The 27,559-nt window shown below is 47.1% G+C and overlaps 2 long non-coding RNA genes across 2 annotated transcripts in view; both read left to right on the plus strand.

Moving 5' to 3' along the window:
• The first annotated feature begins 3,279 nt into the window (after nt 1-3,279).
• Nucleotides 3,280-27,559, plus strand: part of LOC143822600 (uncharacterized) — a 46,912-nt gene continuing 22,632 nt past the window's right edge. The window contains exon 1 of the long non-coding RNA XR_013226211.1: nt 3,280-3,385. This is a non-coding gene — a long non-coding RNA (uncharacterized LOC143822600). The remainder of the gene's footprint in view (nt 3,386-27,559) is intronic.
• Nucleotides 11,353-27,188, plus strand: LOC143822563 (uncharacterized). Its single transcript, XR_013226188.1, has 2 exons — nt 11,353-20,046; nt 20,180-27,188. It is a non-coding gene; the product is annotated as an uncharacterized LOC143822563 (long non-coding RNA).

Consider the following 27,559-nt stretch of genomic DNA (forward strand, 5'->3'; position numbering starts at 1 on the left):
CATACAGTGTTTCTAATTAGCCAAACATATGAATCATGTCTGGGTTGTCGATTATCCCTCCTTTTCATTTGGAATTTCATTTTTGTACACCAATGCATTTGCAATTGGTTGCACGCTGAGGAATGCTGTGTCAATGCCCTCCCCAAATAGACTCTGACGTTAATTCAGAGGCCACCCCAAATGTTCAGTCCTCTCCATCTTTGTCTCCTCTTGATCTGCCACCCACTCCCAATGTTCCCCATGTTCTAGAATGAACTTTGTGTGTGTGTGTGTGTGTATACAATTTTGTGCATTTTTCACCTTTGGAGCACAGCGCATCATGTACAGCCTGGTGCTGGCCATGCAGGAGGGAGAGGCAGAGGAAACAGCAATTAATGAACAATCTTTAAGAAGCTGATAAAAAAAAAAATTTTTTTGTTAAAGACATTATTGCAGCAGGGGTCTCATTACAAAATAAGCCATGCCTGCCTGCCATAGATTTAACCGTCATAAGGCCTTGAACTGAGGCAGACGGAGGGAAGGGAACAGTTGGAAACTCCACCCCTGCAGCATCACGTGGAAAAACCCTACGCTAAAGTGTGTGTGTATGTGTGTGTATGTTTGGGGAGGGGGGGAGCAGACCGGTCTAGGTTTTCTGGAACAACAACAAAAGTTCTAACATTATCCTCATCCACGTCCCAGATGTTTATTTGGGGTTTTTGTCTGAATATTTTTTAAAAGAAAGAAAAAAAACACCCCCCTGCTACATTAGGCGCTGACTTTAAGAAAAACCGTGTTTCAAACATGAGTCCAACCTTGTTTCACTGATGGGGAAGACTGGCCCTGATGGGGTCGACAGGCAACAGGGCTGGCAGGAGTCCTATTGTGCTGAAGGAAGCACACCTCGGAGCAAACATTCACCCCTGTGTCCAGACAGGCAAAGTTTGGTATTTAGCCTCTCGATGGGGCCCTCCGGACGGAGGGAGAGAGGCCAGGTTGAGAGGCTGCCTGGCTGGTAGTTTCCCACCCTGGGTGTCACTTCCAGTACGGATTCTCAGATGTCCACAGAAAAGGAGGTCTTAGGGGGGGAGGAGGAGGGGGGGAATCGGCATTATAAATGACTTTCAAGACCAACAAGAGTTTTCTTCAAAATAAAAGCTTGGGTGGGCAGCCACACTTAACTTGTTCTGCTGCTTCAGACCAACACGGCTCCCCAACTGAATTCATAAACGACACCGATATTCTGGGGTGTGTTTTAAAAAAGAAAAGGCAGACCCTGAAAAGGGTGTGTATGTGTGGAGAGGCCTTACCTGTTGCAGTGAGCTACTTTGATCGTTTCTTGGTAGCATACAGGAATGAGGGGCTCCCCCACAATGGCCCTCAATTTTGATGGAAGCTATATAGAGCATGCAGGAAGGGGTGGCCCTTCCTGCAAATTTCAGATAGGGAGTAGGGAGGGTGCAGTTCACCTTTGCAGGAGGGTACCCTGTTCTTCCCCCACCCCTGCTTCTACATTAAAGTGACAAGCTGCCCACCCCCTTTCCCAGAAAGCAGGGATATGATTCTTGGTTAGCTGTACCCACTTAGGACCCTTAAGGAATCTTCAGCCCTGCCATTTTGGATTTAGAAACATTTCTAACAAGACAGAAGAATCCCTTCTTGAATTTCTCCGCCCCTTCCTCCCCCCCCCCTCCCCACCCTTTTGAATTCACGCCCTGCCTTACATCAAACGTTTTTTTGCTGATTAACTGCACAATCAGGTCCCTGCAGATCAGGAGAAGAAAGGAGGAGAGAGAGGCAACCTCTTTCCCCGAGAACAATACCTTCATTTCAGCTCCATTGGACAGGAATGTGAGATTTCACAGCCCGCTGCTTCTAAGTCCCATCTCCAAAAACCAGTCAGAAATCTATTGCTTCAATATCCCCACCCAATTTCAACCAGCCCTTAATAGTTTTGAGGTTTGGCAAGAATACAGGGTGATATACAATCACCAACCTCCAAAGAGATGTACATTTATTATTTTATATATATATATTTTTGGGAGGGGCTGTTTTTGCAAAGATTCTCTGAGTTGCTCAGGGGGAAAAAGTTTTCTTTTTCAGCGTGATAAGAGGTAAGCAAACAAAACAGCAACAAAAACAGAGATATGGGACTCCACTCATGTTTTCTTTGGTTTTGGGGAAAGAGTCTTATTTGGGAAAAGTTATATTGCCAGTAACTTATCCCAGAATATATATTTTTAAATTGAAAGAACTTCTAAAACAGTCTCTCTCTCCCTCTCCAATTTGCTTTACAGCAGGAATTATTTGAACGAAATAAAAATACATTTCTCAAAACACTGGAAGTTTTCTTTTCAACCCTCCTCTTCTATTCTGTGAGCAAAACAAAATTAGACTGAAGCTTAGGACAAATTTTACAAACATGTAGCAGTTCTGTTTACATGCCAATAACCCTTTCAACAACATGCACTTTAAAAAAAAAGGTACACCCTTTGAGTGTTTGCTCTAGCCTTCCAACTTTGTTTTGTAAAAAGAGGGAGGCATTTCTTACGTGATATATAAGAAAAAAGAAAATGGGAGAGCTGCTTGAGCCGGAGATTATACATTTAAAATGTTAGTCTTGGGGAGAGGACAGAGGATTCAAATGAATCTTATACGAATTAAGGAATGGGCTATGTTATGCCACTCGTATAGAAGACAGGGGAAAATATATTTTTTCCGGGATCCAAATAACCCCCCCAATCAAAATTAAAGACAACAGTGCTAGCAACTTAGCAATTTCTTTATTAACCATGTCGAATCTCTCTGAAGTTTGCCTTCTGCTACTAGGAGGGGAAAAATCACTAGAACAACAGTTACAATCTGTGACCACACCTCTTGGCTCCGAATCGCTTGGGATTAAATGACCCTCTAAACATCAACCCCCCCCCTCCAAACAGGAGAGGGAGGGAGACACCGAAAATAATATTTGCTCAACTTTCCCCGCTGTTCGCCTTTAATTTACCAGTTTACAACTCGGATTCTCTCCCCCTCCTTGGCCAAAACAAAACAAAATCAATGAAAATCGAGTTTGAAGAAAAGGCGGGCAAAAAAAAAAAAAAAGGTAGAGGATAAGAGAGAGAGTGGTGGTGGGGGGGGGGAAGGAGGAAATTTGTGAATGGAAGAATGTGTTTGTGCATTCATTGTTAAAATAAAGCGTTGCTGTGACGCGGCGCCCGCGCGGAGCCAATGGGCGCGGAGGTGATATTTTTAAATATCCCCCCGGCCGGCCAATGGGGAGCGCGGTGGCAAAGACTAGCGCAAGGGCGGACCAATGGCGAGCCAAGCATGCTAATGGCGAATTTGGTCAGGCAGGAGGTGAATGTCAACTAGTCAAAGATGGAGGCTGGAGCTGGGAGGCCATGAGGTTCGTACTGGAGGGTTCCCCCCGCGCCCCCTTCGCCCCTCGCCCACCCCCCGCGCCCCACCGCGGGCCCACGGATGCCCAGCCCGGCCAGCCCCGCGCAGCAGAGCCAGGGAGCCCGGCGAGGGCCAGAGGGGCGCCCAGGCGCTCCGGGCTCTTCTTTGGCCAACTTTTTCCCCGTCCCTTTCTTCGGCTGCCTCTCCCGGGCCGGAGCCAACCCGGCTCCGACCCTCGCCCCTCCTCCTCCTCCGGGCCGGGGATGGACCATTCATAAAAAAAGGAGAAGGAGAAGGAGAAGGAGAAGGAACACCCCCGCCCTCCCCGTTTGCAAGGAGGCGAAATGCATGCATGCACGCCCGCTTGCAGGGAGGCGCCCCCCCGCCCATTCCTCCTCTTCCTCCCCCCCCTCCCGTCCTCCCGGGCGCGATTCTCCCCCCCCCCCATCTCTCCTCTCTGGAGCTGTTTTGTGAGTAGCATCCGGGTGACTGGGCGGAAATGGCGGGAGCTCAAGGCTAAAAGGGGGAGGTGCGGGGGGGGGGTCGGATGCGAAAGGCGAGCGAGAGCCGGGCAATTGGGGGGGGGCGTGGGTGGTGCCCCCTCCCACCCTCCTTCTCTCCCTCCCGCGTGGCCCTGCTGCCGGGGCTGGACGGCCGCTGGCCGGGAGAGGGTCCAGATGGAGCAGCCCGGGGAAGGGCTGGCCGAGGCGGTGGGGGGCGGCGGCGGCGGAGGAGGAGGGGAAGGGGAAAGACCCCCCTGCGGGCGGGCCTGGAGCAAAAGGCGGCTCGCTCGCCTCTGCCTTTCCCCTCCCCGCCCGTCCTGCCGGTTCCTTCGCGGGCGCTCCCCCCGCGACCCCCACTGCCACCCCGGGTGGGCTCGATCCCCCTGCCTGGGCGGAGCGGGGGCGGGAGGGAAAAGTTGGCCTCCCTCGGGGGGCGCGGGCGGCTGGGTGGGCGGGTGTCCGTCGGCGGGAGCTCCGCAAGTGTCTGCCATGTGCTGCTCCCAGTCCCCTTCCCCTCCACACCCCCTTCGGAGCGGGGAACCCCCCTCCCCCCGCCATTCCTTGTCGCGCTCCCCGACGTGGGGCTCGGCCGAGGGGAGGGGAGGGGGGTCGGAGCCCCCTCCGCGCTGCCCCTCTCTGGTTGGGGGGACTCCGCCTCGCCTTTGTCGGGCTCTCCGCGCGGCCCGACCGGCCTTTCTCCCCGTCGGGTCCGGCCGGAGCGGTGGGACGCGGCGGCCGCTCGACGGCCTTGCCGGGCGCGTCTGGGCGGCTTCCGCGCGATGCCTCCGCCGGGTGGGGAAGAAGGGGCGCTGGGGCCGGCTCGCGGATTGGCGACAGGACGACTCGGCCCGACGGGACGCAGCCGGAGATCCGACCGGTGTGCTTGGGGGGGGGGGGATTGTGCGGCCGGATCGGGAAGGGGCTTCTGCGGTCCGGCCGGAGAGCCCGCCGGTGGGCCCTTTGAAGGCGACTGGGGGCTATTTGGGGTGGGGAAGATCTCCTCCCCCCTCCCCGTCGGCCCTGTTGGAAGCGGTGAGTCTGGGACTTTCTCTCTCTTTGGGGGGCGCCTGTTGGAAGTTTTGCGCAGCGCTTCGCCAAGGAGGCGCACGGGGTGCTCGCTCGGCGCCCGGACGGGGCGGCCGGGAGGGAAGGGGGGGGATATCGGTGGGTTCTTTTCCTTCTCCCCCCCCCCCCAAAAAAAAAATCCGACACTGAAACGGGACCAAAACGGCCTATTCGCTTTTCTCTGCCTTAAAAGAAATGGTTGCTTGGCGTGCCCCAAACTCTTGCAAAAGAAAGCGGGGCAGACTACCCGATGCGCTCTGTCTCCCCCCCCCTCTCTCTGTCTCTTTCTCTGTCTCTCCCCCCCCCCCCCCAATGGGATCCTTGCACTTTGCCCCAATTCCGCACCAGGTCCTCCCCCTAGTGTGTGGTCTCCCAGTTGTGCAAGACAACCGCATCCCAGGGTCACAATCTCAGAGCTGTGGGTTGGAAAACAACAACAACAAAAAACTTCCACTCCTGAAAAATAAAAATTTAAAAATAATAATATATCATGCATTCTTAGCCTGGCTCCTCTTCCCCTCCCCGTCCACTTTTCATCTCTCCCGCGCCCCTTGTTTTAAACTTTTAAATGTCTCCCCCTCTTTTTAACTTTTAAATGGCTGCTGGGTTGGCCTTCTCCTCTCCCCCCCCTCCCCCCCCTAGTCTTGCTAGGTCTTTCTGCCGCCAAGAGAGCCCCAAATCTAGGGAGTTTGGATTAATTCGTCTCTCTCGGGCTCATGTTGTCGCCTGTTCAAACTTTGTGCGGGGAAGGCAGCAAGTCGACTTTAGACAAGAGTTGTTTTACTAATGCGGGCGAAACTTTTTCAGTTTAAAGTTTGTTTTTTTGTAGCCAATAGTGCTGAAAGTTTCTCCAGTGGTGTTAGGAAATGGAAGATAACAAGATTCAAACTTTTTAATAAAAGGTGCATTATTGTCTCGGAAATCTGTCTTGGGACAGAAATAATTCTGAACTTCTGCCATGTAGTTTTATCTCCCTGTTAAGTTTTTCCGGGGAGGGGGAAAGGGGGGGAATGTTAGCACAGCCATTTTAAGCTTATTTTTGCATAATGTGTGAGGATCTATGAGGTTTATCAAGTCATTTTAAAAAATGGTTAATGGATCTTTATTTAGCATTAACTCAAACTGTCTCTGTATTTCAAGATTAGTTGAAAGTAAATTCCATCAAAAACCAGTGAGGTTTCTTCTAAGCAAATGAGCTAAGGGCTGAAGCCACCAAACCGAAGAAGCCATGAAGGATTGTTGATCAAATCTGAACAGTTTTATAAATTGCTAATCTATGTGGCGTCTCCCTACCTGGGTGGTACTTGAATACATATCAAGGTTTATCCTGTTGTCTTAGGAAATGTTTGGGGGAAAACCCTCTGATTATTACTTGCGGTTCTCTCTCTTTTTTTTTTCTTAGTCCTGCTCAAATAGTTGTGTTGCTTGAATGAAGGCACGAGTTTGCATTCTAGACAGACTTTTGCGTTTATCAAACAAACCACTTGTAAACGTGCTGCAGAAGAAAGTCTCTGGGGGCACAAGATTTTGTGGCTGGAACTGCAGAAAAAGCCATCCCTGCGAGGAGTCACTTGAGTCTCGCTGAAAGTCTCTCTCTCTCTCTCTCTGTGGTCAGCTGTGGGCTGAAGCCCTTTTTCTGTTGTACTACTGGCCACTACGATTAGCAGTGCAATATTAAAAGGGCATTGGCTAGCAGATACGGAACCGTCTCCGAGAGCCCCTCCCTCTTCAGAACGGGCAAACCAGCTGTAGAATTCCTGGATTCTCCGGCATGACTTGTGATCAGGGCCGGAATAAGGTTTGTGGCACGAAGGTGCGTAGCGGCATCGGGGGGGGGGGAAAGGGGGCAAAACTGGAGATTCTCGTGGGCTTGCATGCGTATTTACAATGCTGCATTCCATAGGGAATTTGAAACATGGAATTATTTCATTTGTTTACCCCGTGTCTTGGAAATGACTCATTACGCTCCTCCCCACCCCAAGCTTTCATGTTATGTATGCCTCTGTCGAAATTTTATAATGATGATTTCTTTCCAGACAGGCTGGCCCGTCTGCGTTCTCTGCTTCCTAAGATGGTCACCAAAGCCGGCTTCCTAGATGGCTGGCTTTTAAATTCTGTGTTTTTGTGTGTTTCATTTGTGTGTCCGTGTGCATGCAGATGCTCCTCTTAAATGCTATGTGGATTCAGGTGCTGTTCTCGAGCCACAGTTGGGGTATATTGGGGGGGGGCGAACCCTCTCGATACACAACGCAAGTCATTTTTAGAATGCATATTCTGTACCTGCAGAGAGACCCCTTCAGTGAAATGCCAGGCACTCTGTGATCTCGGTGCTAGCACTTTTGAAAGTTGTTCTTGATTTAATGCTCATGTGTGGCCCAGCCGACAGCAAAAACAACCCCAAAACAGCGCTCTCCTTCAGTACAAGGAAGTTGGTTGAAATAGCTTTGAGAGCGAAATAGAAATGGAAATAAACCATTAGCCAATGTCTTGGCTATTTATATGCAATTCTTTTTTTTTTTTTTTAAATCACCCCAAGGCTGCTGTTGTTCAGATGTAATTATTTGGAGGAGGTGGGACAGAAGGAAAGGGAGATGGGTTTGCGCACTCTTCACAGGGATCCTTCCTTGTTGGTTTTTGTGACTTTGCCTAGCATTTTCACCCTGTAGGAAGAAAACGAACTTGCAACACCTAAGTGTTCGATGGAGGTTTCTAAAAAATGGCAGTGCCACCCCTTAGGAATATGAAATACCTTTCAGCCCTCCTTGCAATTGCGTAGGGAACGACATTGTACACGTATCCTAATTTACATGTGGGGGAAGAAGCTGTTGGATCTGTATAAAAGTAAAGGGGAGGGGGAGGGGAGGAAACTGCATTTGCGTTTGGTCCTTTCCTCTCCCCCCCCCCCCCAGCCTTGTCTCAAAATGAAAGCCACCCCAAGTGGCATTTTATTGGCGACCACCAGCCAACCCACCCCCACCCCACCTGGTGTTATTTGTAGGGGCGGGAAAGAATGCCAGCCGTGCAGGATGCCCCCAGTGGGCTGCTGGGACCGCCAGCTCTGACAATGTTGCACTACTGTCTACACAAATTAAGCAGTGCAATAATATTGTCAAAGCATTTGGTTCCAGTTCTAATACGTCCTGACTCCTTACGACCAACCACCGTGTGCAGCCCGCTCCGTTTTGCTGGGGACAGAATCCAGGTTAGCGAGGCCGGCATCTCCAAACGCTCTTGAGAAGCTTACAAAAAAAAAAAAAGTCAAAATGTGTTTTTATGTTTCTGGGCTGTGTTTGACAACATTTGCATGTATGGTTTTTTTTAAAGGTCTCTTGTTTTAAAAGGTCTCTGTTTTACAATTGAGGTTGTGTCTAGTAGTCTGTTATTTCGCCCCCCACTGGAGATGCTGTGTGTGTGTGTGTGTGTGTGTGTGCAAAGCCAGTGTAATGGCAAGGTTGATGCCCCTGAAAAAAACTTGGAACTTGCCATTTCCTCTGCTAGCCCTGCTTCCTTTTACCTTGTTGTGCCCAGCGGTATCCTAGGGTCATGGGTTACAAGATGGGGATTCTGTGCCTTTTAAAGGAACCTGGTGAATGTATACATTTTGCTCAACTCTTTGGAGGTTTTTTTTTTTTTTGTCATTTCTGGTTCCCATTTGGAGTTACTTTTGACAGTGGGTTGTGTTGTTTTTGTTTGGAAAAGAGAAATTACCCGTTGAGGTCAGTAGAATTAATCAAACACTTCTCGTAAAAAAATAAATAATCCCCAACAACAGAGGGTGTGTAGATTATAAGGAGTTGAAATCCGGGTTGTCGTTGGGGAAAGTCTTTCGTATTCTGCAGGACTTATAAATAGCAACATTGTATTTAAGAATTGCTCTCGTTTAAATAACAATATGTTGCATACTGTCACTTGGAATGGTTGCTGGAAGCAGATGTGGAATCCTTCTAAACAGCTGCTGCGGAGAAAGACATTACAAGAGGGAGGGGAGAAGAGGGGACTCTCTTCTTGTAGGATTCGGATTTGTTAGCTTAGAATAGAGTAGGTGGGGGGAGAGAGAGAAAGAGAGTGGAAAGGAAATCATAATACTGGAAACTAGATCTTTGTGGATTTTTGCCTTTTGGGCTGGAATGCGTGGCCATCTGGAGCCATGGGTGCTCTCTTTGCAGCAGAAAATGGACCCTTTCTTTTTTCTAAAAGTTTGGGCTCCCATCTTCTAGTCAGAGAGCACCATGTACACGTGCCACCCGACACAAAGTCCAAAAATGCTTTAGGAACTGAGTGTGGACTTCTCCCTTTCTCTGTTCCCATTCAAGCAGCCAAACAGCTTTCTTTCCATGCTTGGAGAGGGATAGATTGAGTCCGTGTTTTCTTGTTTCCTTTTAAAAGCAAATAGACAAGGGGACAGAAGGATGCAACAAAAGTTGAGTCCAAGGGCACCTTTAAGACCAACAAAGATTTATTCCAGGCGTGAGCTTTCGAGTGCAGGCACCCTTCCTCAGACTAAATGGAACAAGGATCATAGGCATAAGTAAATTGTGTCAAATTAGTAAACAGAGATGGCGTTAGATAGTCTATATCCCTCCCCACCCCCAAATCACTGACCTTTTTGGTTAGGTCTCTGCGTTGACTCTTGTGGCGCAGAGTGGTAAGCGGCAGAAATGCTGTCTGAAAGCTCTGCCCATGAGGCTGGGAGTTTGATCCCAGCAGCCGGCTCAAGGTTGACTCAGCCTTCCATCCTTCCGAGGTTGGTAAAATGAGTACCCAGTTTCCTGGGGGGTAAAACTGTAATGACTGGGGAAGGCACTGGCAAACCACCCCGTATTGAGTCTGCCATGAAACGCTAGAGGGCGTCACCCCAAGGGTCGGACATGACCCAGTGCTTGGGGATACCTTTACCTTTACTGCACTGACATTTGACCTCCACTGAAGGCCCACCCAGCTTCTATATGACCTTCCGGAAGAACTGGGCTCGCCAGCCACTGTTAACTTTTCTGCATCCCAGATCTGCAGGGCTATGAAAACTCCAATTCTGGCCCCTAGAGATTTCGAAATACCTTTCCAGCCATTTGTTTAGCACACCACTTGATCACCGTAGCTCTACCATCACTTCAGGGACAGGCAGCTGATGTGGCCGAGCTTTCTAGCAAATGTACAGATCCCCAAACGCAGGAGATTTTTCATCCGGGCCCATCGCGATGCTCTTCCTCCCACTTGATTAGAGGGATGAGGTTCCCCTTCAGGAACATTGATGCTCTTGCCCTGCTGGCTAAGCTGAAATGGCTGGATGTGAGCTGTCGCTCTGGCTCTTTCGTGATGGCCGTAGCTGCATATTTATTGCACCTCCCCTCCCCAAAATCCCAGGGAGGTCAGAGGAATGGTGTATGGCAGTCTTGAATCCGAAACCTTGGATAAAAGTTGCCAGGTTGTGCACCTCTGCCAGAGCCTACTACGGTTTAGTGTTGGCTTTTTTATATGGAGGACTTGGGTACGCATGTGTGTTCGTGTAGCCCCTCTGATTATGCATGTTTTACTCGGCCGGTTTAGGACCATAATAAATGATTGACTTTTAGTCTTGACGGTAGCTGTACTGTACTTCAGCGTACAGGTAGGAGCTTGGTGGTCGTGTTTCTTGTGCGTCTTATATCCATTCTTACAGCAGTCCTCCAGACTTTGAGAGTGGGGTTTCTGGGTGACTGTATCGTGATTGGCAGAGGAGTTTGTGATCTGGCTAGGATTTGAACCTGGGACTTTGCTAAGGGCTCTGCAGCCTCCATTGCTCCTCTCCAAGCGACATTAAGGCGGTTTTGTTGGCCACAGAAAAGTTCTGCCGCTGCTCTTGTTAATATGACATTTCCCACATGCCTTTAAAAATAAATTAAAGCAACCGATGAGCTCTTCTGGGCGGGTAACAATTCCTTCTGGGGAAGTGTTTTGTGGGATGGGGGGAAGCATGCTTCTCTAAAGGTTTCTCCAGGCCCCCCTCCCTGTAGTGCTCTTTTGAGTTGCTGTGTAGTTTTTTCCTCCCCCCCCCCCCACACACACACACAAAAAGTGCAGCGTATACATTACAAAGTCCTGATGTTAGCATTGATTAGGCGGGGAGGTGGCTGGGATTTCCACCTCTTTTCTCTGCCTGGTTGCATAACTGGGTGTGTTGAGCTCAAAGACTTGGTGACCTCCATGTTGTACAATTGAAAGAGAGCATTTCAGTACCAGACCTCCCCTCCTTTTTTGCCCCATGTGTCTGAAGGAAGGAGGGAAGGCAGGAGTTGATTCCTGGGATTGTGTCTAGACCAGGGGTAGTCAAACTGCGGCCCTCCAGATGTCCATGGACTACAATTCCCATGAGCCCCTGCCAGCATGCTGGCAGGGGCTCATGGGAATTGTAGTCCATGGACATCTGGAGGGCCGCAGTTTGACTACCCCTGATCTAGATAGACTTCGGGCCAGAATACATGGAGTGGTCGTGGGGAGAGTGAGCCAAGCTAGCAGCTCAGGAAATTCCATTTCTTGGGGGGGAGGGTCACCCGTTCTTGCAACAGCCCCCCAGTTTTATGTGTTTTGAAGTGGGCCAGATTTCTAGATGGGCGGCAGGCAGATCTGGAGGCTCCAGCGGGGAGCGGGGAGCAGTGTGCCGTGCGCCATTTCCTGCTCGTAAAAGGTACAAGTAGGTGGTTGCTCCTCGCGAGGCATCTTACCCTGGCCTCAATGATTCATTAAGACAATACGCTCTAAGAATCTCTGGGAGGGACTCCGAAAATAGTAAAAATTCAGCTAGGAACCGGATCTCCTTTTGGGAGGGGTGTCTGCCGGGGAGGAGAGCGTGTTCCTGAGACGGATTCTGCTCCGAAGATGGAGGTTGTGCATTCCAGAGGTGGCTTGTCTCTGACCCCGGCTGGCTGAGGAATTTAACAGTGAAAAGGAGAAAGGGGGAGAGGAGGGGAAAGGAGGGGGATTCGGAAGCAAAGGCCCCCTTCTAGAGTGTGTGTATTTACAAAGGAAACTGTGTGTGTGTGTGTGTGTGTAACATTGCAAGTTTTGTATCCAAGCGGGTACTGGAGGGAGGGGGGGGGATTGTGTGGAATGCAGGGAATCAAGTTTGCCTAAGGTGGGGAAGGGCTGTGGGACCGCTTCCATGTTGTTATTGCATAAGGTTGTTAGAAAGAGCCCCTCCTCTGAAAAGAAAGAGAGGATATTCTTGCTGCTTTGGTAAAGGAGGCGATGGCCCAGCTGCCCTTAGGACGTCATCCTCCCTCTCATCCAGGGCATGAGACTAATCCTGCCCAAAATCAATGGGGATGTCTTTTGGCCTGTTTGTTTGAGGAGTCTTAGCAGGCTTATGGCCCTTAAGCTTTCATATTCGAATTTGGGGTTCTGCGGTGAATTCCTTAGCCTATAGATTTAGGTGGTTGGCTGTGTTGGTCTGAAGCTGCAAGACAAATTTAGAGTCCAGTGGCACCTTTTAAGACCGACCAAGTTGAGTCTTAAAGTTGTTTCATTCAGGTCATCAGCTTTCCTGTGTAAACACCCCCTCTTCAGAGATAGTGGAACAGAATCTCCTCGACCATTACCCGTAAGAAGGGGCTATATTAATCAGCCTGTGTGAGCCATTCCCTTTTGGAAATAAGAGGGCGAGAATATTGTCATTATCTTGCAGGCCTGTTGTAATGGTGGCAGCAAGAGGATGGATGTGAATATGAACAGCAATCCCTGTGCAGTGGCAGCTGTTCTCAGAATAGGCCCAGAGGGACACGGGTGCATTCGCTTCTTATGGTTCTGATAACTTCAGTGTGCGCAAATTGTGAGTCCTGTCTGGCTGTCATTCTTGGGAGAGTATCACAAGCTAAGTCAAGAGCCGAGTTCCAAAAGTAGTGCTTTCTCTGCACATGCCCCCGGACTATTTCAAGATATTGGCTTCAGTATACTTACATCCTGCTTTGAACTGAATAGCTCAGGCCTGGCCAGTCTCATCATATCTCAGAAGCTAAGCAGGGTCAGCCCTGGATGATAGATCACTAAAGAAGTCCAGGGTTGTAAGGCAGAAACAGGCAGTGACAAACCCACCTCCTAACCATGTCATGCCTTGAAAACCCCAGAACTTTGGGAGTGGGGGCACCACACACACACACACACACACGACAACCTTGCATCCAACTGAGAGGGTCTGTTCCCATCTTTCCAGACAGGAATCTCCAAATGGTAAATTCAGCCTGAAGCAGCAGGAGAAATTTAGAGTCCAGTGGCAAGCTTTATTCAAGGTGTGAGCTTTCGTGCGTGTTCACACTTCCTCGGGTACAATATAATGGGATCCCAAATTTTCTTGGCCTTATAAGGTGCCACTGGACTCCAAACGGTAAAAAAAAAAACATTGATGGAAAATGACCAAGTGCTTTGTCATGTTACTTGAAATTTTGCCTCTTGAACAGAGCGTGTAAAAATGGTGTGTTTCTTCCCCCGTGTCAAAGTTATCACACACAACCCTTATGCATTTGCCCCATAGCAGCCTTTCTCAATTTTTTTACCGTGGAGAAATGCCTGGAGCATTCTTCAGGCTTTGAGAAACCTCAGAAGATTGTGCGGAATATGGCTGGGAAGCAGAGCTGTGGACACGCCCCCCTGGGACCCCTCCCCTTCCCACCCCCTCCAGGCCCATCATTGGCCATTTTGGGAGGGGGGAGGCGGGTCAGCATGACCATATATGGTTGTATCACGCTCAATGTTTAACCAATTAAAAATTCACAAAACCCTGGCTAAGAAAGCCTGCCCTATTGCCATGTCAAGATGTATATTCCAATGCATGTTGTGTGTGCATATACCCTGTATCTGAGCAAGAGGCATGCTTTGCCAGAGGATTGTGGAAACCAGAGAGGGATTGATCTGGAGGACCGGGACAGCCCTTTAACCATACTTTAATCTCTTTGCTAAGCAATAAAAGGCGGTTAAAAGTTTTCAGAAAAAACTACTGGCTAATCTGTATTATGGCGTTTCAAGGATGTGCCCCTAACTTGTGGAGAGAAGGTATTTGGATTTCCCTGTTGGCTCTTACTGAAGATTGCTTAATGCAGGTTAATTGCCCATTGAAATACTTTTAGCCTGAATCGCTAGGTGGATCTGTTCGGGCCTTAACTTAGTCAGCACTGAGAGGCCTAGCCTTATTATAAAGGGGGAGCATGTTCGTCGGTTGTAGCACAATAAAACAAAAAGTCCAATGAGATCTTAAAGATTAACCGCATATACTGAAATAAACGTTGTTAGTCTTTAAGGTGTGGGGAACTAAAATGAGTGTGATCCTTACAAACCCATCAGGAAATGTTGAGAGAACTTATCACTTTAGGGATGATGGGGATTCAAGGATATTTTGCTTTTTTTCCCCAACTTTGTTTTTTTCTCCCCAGCTGACTTAAGTAAATCCTGACAAATTCCACGCAGAGAAGCCATAGTGTGTGTGTATCTATCAGTGTATTTTTAAAGCACCTCTGAACTGTTCAAAGTAGCATGTTATTCCTTTTAAAAAGGACTCTTGGCTGTTTAACTGAGAAAATGTTGCTGTAGAAGCTACAAAACAATTTTGAAAGGGGGAAAAAGGGAGAATTTAAAGGAACAAAGGCATTCTAGAAGGGAAACCTCTCAAAGAAAACATGAGAAAATACTCAGCAAGGCATGGAGAGGGATGTTTTAGCATACATTCTCCAGTAGGTGAGTGTTTGTGGAGATCTAGGTATCCTTAGCAAACACATCGGAGCAGGTCAGCTCTTGCAGGGCTGAAAGAATCTCTGTTTTCTGGGAGGATTTGTACCAACTTGCTAGATAGCTTAAGAAGCCAAGATTGGAATGCAAAAAATGTAGTCCCTTTAAAAAAAATGGTTTGGGAAGGAGAATTTTTAAAAGGCTACACTTAATTTTTTTTTTCAAAAACAGGAAGTAAGATGCCAACTCAAATTTCACGTATTGGTGGTTTCAGCGAAAAATAATGGCTTATCTTTTGATCGTTGTGTATTTGGCCAGAAAACGCCTGTTCCGTGGGTGCAATTCAAACATTCAAATGAATGGGAATTTCCCTGTTGGAGACCTTGGTGTTGACAGCACTTGAAATCCATTAAAAGCAACCGTGGATACAAAACTGGGGATTGTTTTTAAAGATCTAGGACAATGCTGAAATGTTGCTCAGAGGCTTCAGAGTCTTGCCAGGTTTTATGGCTCCCTGCCCCACTGGGCCCCAAAATATGACATCTCTGAAGCATATTCCTAATGGTGCTGCCAAATCAGTTTTTTCTTGTAATGCAGCAGCCCAGATTCAGGATACCCATGAACTATGCACATAGACGAGGGTCTTTGCAAGCAGAAAGTTCTAGGTTCAGTCCAGCTAAAGAATGTTCCAGAGAAGTAGTTAGAAAGACATTCCTTTGCCTGAGAGTCTGGATGCCCCTGCCAGTCAGAGCAGAAATATTTTGCTTAGGTAGCCTGCCTTGGTATAAGACTGCTTGGCACATTCCAATCAGGAGATGCATAATATAGCAGCACTGATGTCCTTGCATGGCTGAATAACTTGCAAACAGAACTGCATTGTGATTTTAAAAAAAACTTTCCATTCATGCTGTTCTGAGGAGTGGTCTTTAAAAAAAGCAGGTCTTGAGGCAAGAAGATTTAGTATTGTTTCGACCCAGGGTGGCTCTGGACAAATGGTCCTCTTTGAGCCTCAGTGCCTCCCACCCCCCAGTTACCTCACAGAGGATGTTAAGACCAAGTTTGTGAAAGGAAGTGTCCCTGTGGCCCCTTGCAGCTCATCAGACTGCTGACCTACCCTGCAAGGCTGTTGTAAGGCTTCTTGAAATTTGTAAATGTGAAGTACTTTTATGTTCTCAGTTAATTGAAATGTTAAATAAAAAGAACTGGAATATTAAGAAACATAAATCCTTTCCCCCTTAATATTCTGTACAAGTAGCATGGTGCAATATATATTAATAATGTAGGCTTGCGTCAAACGTGCTAAATATTTGATTGATTTCGTATTGTGTTAGCCAAAGCATTCCAGGAGAATAAAATCAAAACTGTACAAATCTGGCCATTCTGTTTCATATTGCAAAAAAGGCGGAGGGTGGCATCCATCCCATCCCAAAAGAAATAAAGAAGGGGGGGGGAATCCACACGCAAGTAAAAACAAATTTATTGAACTCAGAAATCAAATTATGTGCCATCACTATTAATAGATTTTCCAGAAGAGAATAGCTCTCTACAACTGCTGCTACTTATTATGAGACTATGAGGAAGTATGAAAGGTTTGTAAAATAATAATTTGGGTTGAGAATTCAAAACAGATCTTTAAAAATGTCTCTTTCCAAGATGACATTCACATGAAAGTTTGTGTCCATGTGAGGGGGGTAGCCAAGGGGGAGAAAAATTGAACCGTAGCAGAAAGAGAGGAAGTTACCCAAGAAAGAACATTGAACAAAAATTGCAGGTAATCAAAGTAGCTACATGATTCCTTCATTTTAAGACCAAACTAAAAACTCACAAAGTGGTGAGCACACTTCTGAACTTCAACAGCATTCTTCAGGCTGAATTCAAACGAAATTTCATTTTAAATTCTACGAAATCGAAGAAGCGTTCTGCCAAACCCGAAAGCTTGCTTTCAGTTTGGGGTGGCTTAAAAAAAAAAAAGAGCCGTCCCTACTAAAGGTATGTTATTGCTGTATGCCACTATGCTACCCTTGGAAGTAAACTCCAGGCTGTTCAATGGGACTCCTGAGTAAGCCTGCATAGCATTTTAGATTCTTTCGGCTTGCTCTAACCATTCTGTAGCCTTCAACAGCCATGATCATTCCTTTGTATCTGAAGCCAAAATGTTTTTAGACTGCTTTGTAACCCAGATTATTGATCCACGGCAAAGGGACTTCTGAGTTGTAAGGGTTGCACAGGAGACGGAGACTTTGGCTTTACAAAATCTTGTCCAGAAAGAGAGCCTTGCTTCCTTTTTTTACTTCCATGTGCTTCAGAGAATTGTATGACAGGGTAACAACTCCCTGGAACTCTTCCTGTCTTCCTATATTTTCTCGCCCTCCTTTAAGCTGCGTGGTTTTCAAACTGGTATTGGTGACATTTTGTTTCTATTAAAAGTGGCCAGAGAAAGGGGTGGGGGGAGAAAATGGTTTCTAAACATATCTCAAGATGTAGAGCCCAGCAGGAGGCATAAATAGAATGCATGTCGTAATACGGGCCTTTAAATGTTTATTTTAAAATGACCCTGGCTTACATTCCAGAGACATCCTTTGTAGGATTATACATAGGAAACTGGCTTATGCTCTTGTCAACCCATTGGGCCATCTAACTCTTGGGCAGAAAAAATGTCTTAAGATTCTTTAACTGGAGATATCTGGGATCTTCCCCAGGCAAAACAAAGGCTTTACTACCAAGCACATCTTGGTGTGCTTTACAAATCTTCTATATGCCAAGTCATATCACTGGTCCTTCTGACTCAGTATCGCCTTCTCTGAATGGAAGCATCTCTCCATGGTCTCAGGCAGAGAAGGATCTTTATTTTGGAGATGCCAGAGACCCTGGGACCCTTGCCTTGCAAGTAAGCGTGGTCTAACATTGAGACAATCCAGCATGTATGTCTAGAATGTACAGGTGTTTTCTTTGATGTAGACTTGGTGGATTCTTCTGAGTCTCTCTCATCCAGCTTGGTGTAATGGTATGGACTTCTGATCTGGCAAGCTGGGTTTGATTCCCTGCTCTTCCTCAACATGCAGCCAACTGGGTGACCTTGGGCTCCCCACAGCACTGAGAAAGCTGTTCTGACTGAGCAGTAATATCAAGGCTTTCTCAGCCTCACCCACCCCACAGGGTGTCATGGTGGGGAGAGGGAAGGGAAGGCGAATGTAAGCTGCTTTGAGACTCCTTTGGGCAGAGAAAAGCAGCATAGAAGAACCAACTCTTCTTCTTCTTCAGTAATATAAGGGCTCTCTCATCCTCACCCACCTCACAGGGTGTCTGTTGTGGGGAGAGGAAAAGGAAGGCGATTGTAAGCCGCTTTGAGACTCCTTCGGGTAGAGAAAAGCGGCATATAAGAACCAACCCTTCACTGGAGTTCTGAGCATCCTTTTGAAATCACATTGTTAAACATTTATCAGGTGATATGACCATGTTAACCCGCCCCTCCCTGCCCAAATGGCCAATGATGGGACTGGAGGGGAGGGGCCCAGGTGGGCGTGTCCACAGCTCTGCTTCTCAACCGTATTCTGCACAATCCTGCCATTTCTGGGGTTTCTCAAAACTTAACAACTATTTCAGGGTTTTCTCAATAATAAAAAAATGTCTGTCTTAGAAGATAGTAAGAGGCAAATCTGTTCCATGTGGATGGACCGAGTTTTAATCATAGTGACTGAAATCAGGGGGGGAAATGTGGCTTTTAAATAACTGATTTAAATCAGCTTTCCAATTTTTTCCATAGATATCCAATGCCTAGTGATTGGTTGTGATAACACTTAGAACATGATGATGATGATGATGATGATGATGATGATGATGATGTTATTCATTCAGTCGTGTCCAACCCTCGGCGATTCTATAGGAAAGTTTTCACCAAATGCTTCTATCAATTCCAAAAACTGGAGAAAATTGTACCAAAGAGGGAAAAGTACATCCAATGCAACCAAGTCTTTGTTACTTTTCCTTGGGTTTTGTCTTTTGATGCACACTCCAAATGGCTCCAGTCCATGGTGTTAGACCCCTCACCGCTGACAAAAATGGTTGATTACTATGTTGACCATCTGAAACGTCACCCAAAATGAGGAAGCTTTACATGTGTGACTCACTAATAGCTGCCATGGCTTCGGGGGAGAGCATGAAAGCTTGAGGGCAGAGTAGAGTTGCCAGCCTCCAGGCGGGGACTGGAACTCTTGCTCTTACAACTGGTCTTTATGATATAGGGATCGCTTTCCCTGGAGAAAGTGGCTGCTCTGGTGGGTGAATATGAATCTGTACCATGTTGGGAAACCTTCCCTTTCCCATACTTAGTTCTGTTCAAGCTCCACTCCCTAAATCTCCAGGTATTTCCCAACCTAGAATTGGCAACCTGAGTTTTATGGTTGGTTGTCCAGTTGAATCTCGGCCAGAATTATTATACTAAATAAAAGGAGGAAAGGAAATTGGGAAACAGAAGGGCTCTGGAAGTGTATAAATCGTAACTAGTGGGAAGGATGATAGCAGTAGAAAAAGAAGAAGAGTTGGTTCTTATATGCTGCTTTTCTCTACCCAAGGGAGTCTCAAAGCGGCTTACAGTCACCTTCCCTTTCCTCTCCCCACAACAGACACCCTGTGAGGGAGGTGAGGCTGAGAGAGCCCTGATATTACTGAAGAAGAAGAGTTGGTTCTTATATGCCGCTTTTCTCTACCCAAAGGTGTCTCAAAGTGGCTTACAGTCGCCTTCCCTTCCTCTCCCCACAACAGACACCCTGTGAGGTGGGTGAGGCTGAGAGAGCCCTGAGATTACTGCTCAGTCAGAACACCAAGCTGGTTCTCATTCAGATGAATTTGGTTTAATGTTTGTCCGTAGATTATGATAATATTAAAACAATAAACTATAACATATCCATGGAGTGTTTTGACCCTCGGATATGTTTCGTATGCCTTGCCTCCGTAAATGCAGAGATTTAATGTGCCATTAATTAAAATTTTGAAAATATTCAGGTTAATTGGAAAATAGTGAGATTTCATAAACCTTTGCAGAAATACCTAGGAGTGGTTGCCTAGGTGGGGATGTAGGATAAGGCCTTTTGGGGCATAGTAGGGATGCCGGTCTCCAGGTGGGAGCTCTGCTTTTGCAGCTGATCTCCAAGTGACAGGTGTTCCTCTGGAGAAAACAGCTACTTTGGAGGGTGGGCTCCATAGCTTTTTATTCCATTGAGGTCCCGCTCCACCTCAAATCCCTCCTGGCTCTATCTCCAAAGTTTCCAGATATTTCCCAGCCCAGAGCTGGCAATAGACCCAATAATATACCTAGACACTAGATTTAGCCCCATCTTCCAAGGCTGACTACTATTGTCTTATTTCGAAACACATTTAGGATTTTTTTAAAAAAGATACCATTGTGCTCTTCTGGGTAGCCTACTACAGGGGTAGTCAACCTGTGGTCCTCCAGATGTCCATGGACTACAATTCCCATGAGCCCCTACCAGCAAACGCTAGCAGGGGATCATGGGAATTGTAGTCCATGGACATCTGGAGGACCACAGGTTGACTACCCCTGGCCTACTACACTGGTTTGGTATAGCTACCAAAAGAATGAGCTTGATTCCTAAGATCTCCAAGTCAAATCTTGTTCTGCTACAGATTAAACAGGCGACTTTATGGAAGATACTCTCTCAGCCTCATCTGTCTGGACTCACTGTTTTTGCCGACTGATAGGATTTCAGCAGTGGTTCGCCATCGCCTGTTTCCATGTCATGAGCCCGATGTTCCTTGGTGGTGTCTTGTCCAAATACCACCTTATTTAGTATCTGGGATCTGACAAGACTGGGATATCCAAGTCAGAGCATCAGTCTGAACTACGGGGATGATGAGATCGCTCTGCCCTGCAGGCATTACACAGGTTAGAGCCGGAGGTATTGTGTGGTTGATAAAAGTACTAAGAAAAATTGTTTTTGAACTTCCTGTGACTTTAAAAATGTTCTGACTTGATGGGTCATGCTTTCCTACTTTTGTCGGCTCCTCTCCTTATGTAAAAACAGCAGCAAATAAGTCTGTGGCTGGCCCAGGGGGTGATCAGCTTGGGGGGGGGGGGTCAAAGGCTGTGCAGGTCCTCACTGGGTTTGCCTAAAAATACCCCCATCCTTACTCGATTTCCTTGAGACCACGTTTAATTCAAACACACTACGCAGAATTGGTTTTTCTTTCGTCTTATTTATGTTTATTTATGTTTCCATTTATATCCCGCTGCTCTCAGCAAGCTGGCTCACAGTGGGTCACATTAAAATCCTCAATAAAACATATGGTAAAAAACCCTATGGGGTTGACAATTCCAAAGCGCTAGCTATCCTCCAGTCTCAGGGGGACCCCTGGAAGGCAATATAAACAAACTTCTTTTTGTTTACTAATGCATCCCCACCCCGCGCGGCCACGAAAACTCCAAACCCTGCCATTTCCCCGCTGAACAGTTTGCTAGGGAGAGTACCAAAAAGGACCTCGCACCAGCCTGCCAGGAATGCCAGATGGCAAAAACCAGATTGGTGTGGAATGCATACAGAGCCATTTCTTCCATGGAGATGCAGAACGGGAAGTATCAAAATAGTAAGCTTTTTTTTAAAGAGGGGTTTTGAAGGTGGTCCATTTTAACGTAAGTGGTGGTGGTGGTGGAGGGGAGACTAGACAGACCAGAAGAGAACAGAGTTGATGATACATACAAAACCAAAACCTGCACTGTCTTGTTTAGAGTTATTGAATATACTGGAATAAATAGAATGCCTTTGGTTCGGTACTGGTAATCTTTAACTTAGTCTAGAATGACCACTGTATTTTGGTTTGAGATTTTGTGGTTTCTCTCCTGTGCCGGCCCTGGTAAAATCAATGATATCGAAAGCCAAGTAAATTACACCTAGGATCCGGATATTTGCGTACAAAAAAATGGCAAAAGTGTATAAAGATGTACCAACTCTACATGCAGCAATATTGATGTGCCTCCTTCCTTTATGTGTGCAGCACGGATGGGCAACGGCAGAAACCTGTCGCATCTACCTGTGGAATTGTGCTGACAAAAGTGAGAAGGGGAAAAATGAGTTCTCTACTTGGTCAAACATGATGGAAGCATGCAGAACTCTGGGTTGGGAAACGTCTGGAGATGTTGGGAGTGGGCAGGGTTTGGGGCGGGGAGGGATTTCAGTGGAGTGTCATGCTGTGGAGTCCGCCCATCAAAGCAACCATTTTCTCCAGGGGAACTGGTCTCTGTTACCTGGAGATGTGCTGTAATTCCAGGGGATTCCCACCCGGGGTCTGGCAGCCCTACTTTGGGGCCTCAGATCTGGCTGGGGGTTATGGGAGTCTTGAGTAGTGTTGAGCTATTAGGGTCACCAGTCCCCCCTGGGTACTGATGATTTTTTTGTTACCAGATCCAGGTTGGGAAATGGCTAGAAGGTAATGACTGGGGAAGGCACTGGCCAACCACCCCGTATTGAGTCTGCCATGAAAACGCTAGAGGGCGTCACCCCAAGGGTCAGACATGACCCGGTGCTTGCACAGGGGATACCTTTACCTTTACCTGGGGAGGACAGGGACCTCAGTGTGGTATGATGCCATCATAAGAGTCCACCCTCCAACGTTTCACGTTTTCTTCAGGGGAACTGATCTCTGCAGTCTGGAGATGAGCTATAATTCTGAGTGATCCCCAGGTTCCATCAAGAAGCTGGCATCTCTGGGTGGGGTCATAAGCTGCGTCCATTGAAATTTTCCATGCTGCCCATCTTAATGTTGCTCCCTATATCTCAGAAGTTTGCCTGTGTAGCTTGGACAAAGAACTAGTGGGGTGTTGGCAGGTTGTTGGCTGCCATGTTTGTCAGCAGTTTCCTATGCCTATAGCTGGTGTAGCGAGCCAGTGGTAGGGATGATGACGGAAGGGTAAGTTTCCATAGCATGTTAACACACGAGTTCTACCAGCCCTCTGAAAATGCATTTTGAGTACGAAAGAAGGGACCTCATGCTTTGCCGTCTTTTCCTTAAATGTTCAGATATTCCTGGTATTTCATTTGTGTTTGTAGTTTTCAGACCTAGCTAGATGTAGATGGTGGTGTCACTGAGCTTTGGGATGTGGACCTGCCAAGTATTTGTAAAATGGGATTGATTTGAAATCCCTGATACCTGCCTTTCTCCTGTTATTTTATTTTATACCACTTTGCCCAGGGTTTCTTGATGGCCCTGGAAGGGTTTTTGTGAATGAGTGGGAGTTAATTCTTAAAAATGTGTTAAACATTCATTGGGTGATATGACCATATATGGTCTTGTGGACCCGCTCCTCTCTCCCATATATGGTCATAGCACCTGAGAAATGTTTAACAAATTTGAAAAATATATTAAAAATTAATTAACTCCCACCCTTCCAGGGCCGTCAAGAAACCCTGGTTGAGAATGCCTGCAATACGGTCCCTGCCTGGTCCACCGTACCTCCTGTCCTTTTCCCCTCCAAAACCCGGGTCTCCTTTTTGTCCCTTCATTAACTTCCCTTTAGGTTTTGCCTTCCCCAGCTGCAGCATTCCATTCAGCCAGTTTGAATCTGATTGATCTGTTCAGAAGGGGGATAAAGAGGGCAGAACCTTCTGCTGCCCATCACAGCTTCCCCCCCTCTCCTGCCCCCCCTCCCCGCTTCTTCCCTGTAGCATGGGGCATGATAGAAGCGTATAAAATTATCCAGAGTTGGACTTTTAATTGATTAATTGGTTAAAATTATGCGGCATGAGAGTTTATAGAACTCTGTAAAGTGGGACTTTTAATTGATCAAAAATTATGGGGCATGATGGATTATTAAACTGCAAAGTTGGGCTTTTAATTGATTAATTAATTGATTCAAAAATGATGCCACGACTTTGCTCATGGTTCAAGGTGGCTTGCAAGGCTCCTTTACAAAACTGCTTTTGCTCCCTGTCCCATAAAAAATCTTGCAACAAGTGGATTCTCACCCATTACCTGAAAAAAAATTCTACATAATAGGTGTAGCTACTTGTGCCATTGCCATCCCTTCGTCTGTGTCCAGCCTGGCCTCTGTGGCAGACTCCTTTATCCTGGCTTGAAGGCCGGAGAAGGAGAGCAGACTGAGACAGGATTGTCCTCTTAGTGCAGGAGTGTCCGAACTACAATTCCCATAATCCCCTGACAGCTTAGGTGGCTACTAGCCATGATGACTTGCGTGGTCTAAGAGAGCTGCCCTCTGAATACCACCGATGGAGGCAGCAGCAGGTCAAGAGGCATATACTTTCCTAGGACGTTTGGTCAACTGCTGGGTCAAACCATTTGATCCGGCAAGGCTGCCCTTTATATTCTTTCTGCTTGGTTCTTCAAAGTAGACCTAGGTGGAAGAAATGCAGGTGAGAAGGGGCAGAGGTGGCCACGAGGGATAGGAGAAAGTTGAGATGCCATCGGAAAGCTCCCTTATACAAAAACAAACAAACAAAAAACACCTCCCTGCAAACGAAACTAGCACAGCACGCAAAGAGAGCCAATAAAATCAATGCATGCTGTTCTTTGCCACAATTTGTGAGTTTTTAATGCAAAGAGACTCCCTGCCTTCCAGAGTGGGACAGCCCCTTCTGCAGCCTCTCTCTCCGTATTAAGAGTTGTGTCATTTCTTCCTTTTCAAACCCTGTGGTTCTTTTCTCATGTGTCTCTGAATAGCCGCTGGAAGGGCAGTCACTTCTACAAAAGGGGAAAGGACGATCTGTTACAGCAGGGGTAGTCAAACTGCGGCCCTCCAGATGTCCATGGACTACAATTCCCAGGAGCCCCTGCCAGCGAACGCTGGCAGGGGCTCCTGGGAATTGTAGTCCATGAACATCTGGAGGGCCCGCAGTTTGACTACCCCTGTGTTACAGAGTGCTTGGAATACCCCCATCGTTTCAAAGTATGATTCCCTTCTGGGGATGATATATGGGAGCATGTCTTGTCTTGGGGCGCCACCGTTCTTTAAACTCATGGGCTGAGTGAAGGCCTGAATTTGAGAAACTCTCTTCATTTTAATCTGTGTAGCCCCAAACATTTCGTCTCATACCCACTGTTGATTGGCCGGCTGGAGAGGAGCAGGAGGGTTCAATTTCCTTCTTCCCTTCAGATGGTTGTTCGAGGGAGGGATACAGTTCTGATGTTGGCTAAGGAATAGAAGCTATGCCCATTTCCCTCGAACAACAGGGTCTTGAACTTGTGCCTTACACATGTAGTGGAGAAACACAGGCATGCTAAGGATGCCAGTCTCCAGGTGGGACCTGGGGGGATCCCTTGGAATTATAGCTCATCTTTAGACGACAGGTCGGTTCCCCTGGAGAAAATGGCTGCTTTCTACTCCACTGAGGTCTCTCCTCACCTGAAATCCTACCTCACCCCCAAGCCTCCATGAATTTGCCAACCAAGAGCTGGCACCTAATTCAGTTTTCATTAGGAGTCAGGCATTTCTGGGAAATCTACCCTCAGTGGAGGTCCTCTCCTCACTAGGACCTTGTGCAACACACTTCACCACAGGTATTTCAAGAAAAATGTAACAAGCTCCCGAAACCAGTTTGATTCGAAGCGGACGGGCTGCGCCTTCACCTACGCCAGTAACATTTGTGTTTTATGTATGTGTGCATTCATTTGTTGGCTTTTTTACCCTCTCCTTCCAGAAGTTGGCTCCCAAAGTGGTTGAAAACCAATTAACTACAATATAAATGTTCCAAATTTGTCAGAGAAGGGGTTCTTGTTGAGGACTTGACCGGGGCAGGATTCAAGAGTTGATGATTTCCTCTTCTCCCTCTGGATTCCTTTGGGGGGGGGGGAAGTTTGTAACAAGGAGGAAGAAGACTCTGTTGGAATTGGATTTAGGTGCAATGTCTTGGCTTTGAAAGTCAAGGAGCAGATCCACTCAGGTTCCTGCACTTAGGTTCACACAGCAGAATCGTGCATGTTCAAGAAGATAGAGGGCTGGAGGTGACTAGCTCCAGGACAAGGGAGCTCACGCAGTCTACAGTGCTAACAGAATCATCGAATTATAGCGTTGGGAGGGACCTCCAGGGTCATCTAGTCCAACCCCCTGCAAAATGCAGTACAGTCTACCTCATGAGACTAAACTGGTTCATACAAATATGGGGAAGCACAGGCTATTAACTCTGAAATTTATGGAATAAATGCAGAAATGTGGGATGAAAGGGTGTTGCGTTTAAGTCCACCTTTTGACTAACGCAAATCTTGGAGCATGCAGGTCATTTTCAAACGTGGTTTTAGTGTCTTTGATGAAAATGCTCACATAGCCTAATCCAGGGGTAGTCAAACTGCGGCCCTCCAGATGTCCATGGACTACAATTCCCAGAAGCCCCTGGGAATTGTAGTCCATGGACATCTGGAGGACCATAGTTTGACTACCCCTGGCCTAATCTCTCCCATGCTTACTCGGGGACAAGTGTTGCTGAATTCCAAGGGGATCTGAAGAAGTGTGCATGCACGTGAAAGCTTATACCCACAATAAAACTGTTGGATTTAAAGGTGCCACTAGACTCAAACGTTATTCTGCTGCTTCTGACCCATACCCATCTGGATCTGAATTCAGGGGGAGTTATTCCCAAATTAAGCTATGCAGGATCACAGGTTCTGGAGCCGAGTTTACTTTCCACCAACCCATGAGCATTCACTCAGGACTCTCAGCCTTTCTGCTACTGTTTCCTTACCTGAAGGTGAGAAAGCTTGCAGCCTACCTCACAGGGTGGTTGTGGGGGTGAACAAGGGAACCTAGTTGGCTTTTCACACTTCAATGCAATTAAAACCGGCAAACGGAATTTACTGAAGAGGATGGGGCAGGGGAAGAGGAGAAGGGCATTTGATGACAGGATTGTTTTCACAGTGAGCCTTGGTCCGCTAACCCTTTCCTCCTTTGAACCTTTCCACGTTTTACAGACCTGTCACAAATCTACTCAAGACACAGGAAGTATGTCATCCCATCCCATGTGTATGAACCTTGAGGGTAAGACCCTATCAATATTGCCTCTGCTTTTATGCTGGGATCGAGTAGTGCAATATTGCTTATAGGGTCTTTTCTTTGGGGAGGTTTCTTCATGAAGAAAATTAAAAGAGAGAACATACCAGCAAAAAAAAAAAAGGTGGGGGGGAGAAGCAGGCTGGTTCAGACAATGCGCTTGTGACCTTTTCCAAAAAGAAAACAGAAACTTGCCAATGATCACTGGTTATGAGAGATGACTGGTCATTAACTAACATCCAAATTGCTTTTTCCAAGTTCTGTAACCTTTGTGGATACGTTAATGGGACAAACCAGCTCCATCTCACGCTCATGAAACCCCTTCCAGTGTGTTTACTTAGAAGGACATTCCCATGGATGCTCTGGCACCCATTCCCAGTGGGACGCACATAAAATTGCCGCCTGAATTAAAAGGCCACATAAGGGGTGGGGGTGGGGAGAGCAAATGGGTGCCCTTAACCAGGGGCTGGCCTAGTCCCTGGTTCAAGCCATTCCCAGACTATGGTTTCTTTGGTTATTTCAGAAATAAAAATAGACATGTTTTCGCCTTTCCTGGCTCCTGAGATTCAATGTGTGTTATGGGGGTCTGTGTGTGTGCGTGCGTGCGCTTGCTATACATTTGTTGGGATGGTACCTGTTCCCCTGCAGCCCAAAAGCAAATTGGGGAAGGGCGTAGAAGAAATGTGTGCATATTTTACATCATGTCAGCACCAGTCAACAGCATGATCATCCCTCCCAAAATGGACTTTCTCTGCTTAGCAAATGTTCTTTCGGCCTGCGAAGTAACCAGGAGCCAGAGACTTGCACAAAATATTTGCTTAGGGGGACGTGCAGTCAATTACTATCATCGTGCGCTTTCGAGGTGCCGGATCCCAACTCTCTCGGGGTCTGGCCGAATGGATTTCCTGCGCAGGGGCTC

Source organism: Paroedura picta, chromosome 13, assembly GCF_049243985.1.
Source record: "Paroedura picta isolate Pp20150507F chromosome 13, Ppicta_v3.0, whole genome shotgun sequence".
Lineage (NCBI taxonomy): Eukaryota > Metazoa > Chordata > Lepidosauria > Squamata > Gekkonidae > Paroedura > Paroedura picta.